Source organism: Primulina huaijiensis, chromosome 12 (assembly GCF_012295235.1).
Source record: "Primulina huaijiensis isolate GDHJ02 chromosome 12, ASM1229523v2, whole genome shotgun sequence".
Lineage (NCBI taxonomy): Eukaryota > Viridiplantae > Streptophyta > Magnoliopsida > Lamiales > Gesneriaceae > Primulina > Primulina huaijiensis.
In genome coordinates this window covers 7217188-7218219 of record NC_133317.1, presented here as the reverse complement: position 1 = coordinate 7218219, position 1032 = coordinate 7217188, and positions in this window count along the sequence as shown.

The following is a 1032-nucleotide window of genomic DNA, read 5'->3' as shown; positions in this document are numbered from 1 at the left end:
TTTTAATATCAACCATAATTGTTAAAAAATTAGTTTCATTGTCTTACATATTGCATAGTTATTTTATTTATAAATTTGTCTGATATATAATTTTTTTTAAAGTGCTACTATGATCCATTTTTTAATATCAAATAAAATAACTATGCAATATGTAAGACAATGAAACTATTTGTTTAACAATTATGCCGTAAAAAATTTTAGAATTGAACCCAAGAAAAGATTTTAGTTCTGATTTTGGTTCTACTGTTTTTGAGAACCATGATCATGTTTACTTTTAGACCCTTAATGTCTAAATTTTAAACAATCTTAGTAGATGTTTAAAATACTACCAAATTTTTGTATTGAATTAATAATTTTGTCATATATATATTTTTTCTAAAAGTGCCATTAAAATCTTTAAATTTCTTATTATAGCTAAAATTTCTGAATTCTTCTAAGAGATTCATATTTATGATATTATTAGTATATTAACATTCATAATTGTTGATATAAATTCTCCTAAATAATTTATTAAACTCTTTACTTTCAATTCTTTGTTAAAAACCCATAAAATATGTTAGTATTAAACTTCATATTATCATATTATTCTATATTTAGCATGTTAATCTATTATTGCATATATATTAATTTTTATCTTCTTGTGATACTATAATTTATTACTTAATTAGAAATTGTAATAAAAATATAATTACAAAATTATATTAAAAGCATAAAAAAACATGTAGAGAGAAAATTAAATGGATAAACATTTAAAAATAGTATAAATATGAATTATTTGAGAAAATTAATATAGTAGTTACTACAATCAATGTATATTGTAGTGATAATTCATTATAATTTGTTAGAAATTTACATATATATCCTTCACAATTGGAAAACAAAGCTCGTGATCCACGCTTTTATAGATATATATATCACACCCAAGAGATCGAGAGGTTCTCTTCCAACGAGCCTCAAATTCACAATAGACAACCCCCTAACAAGATCCATAGTCTGGGACCATAAACAACCGGTACCAGATCCAAGAAATTA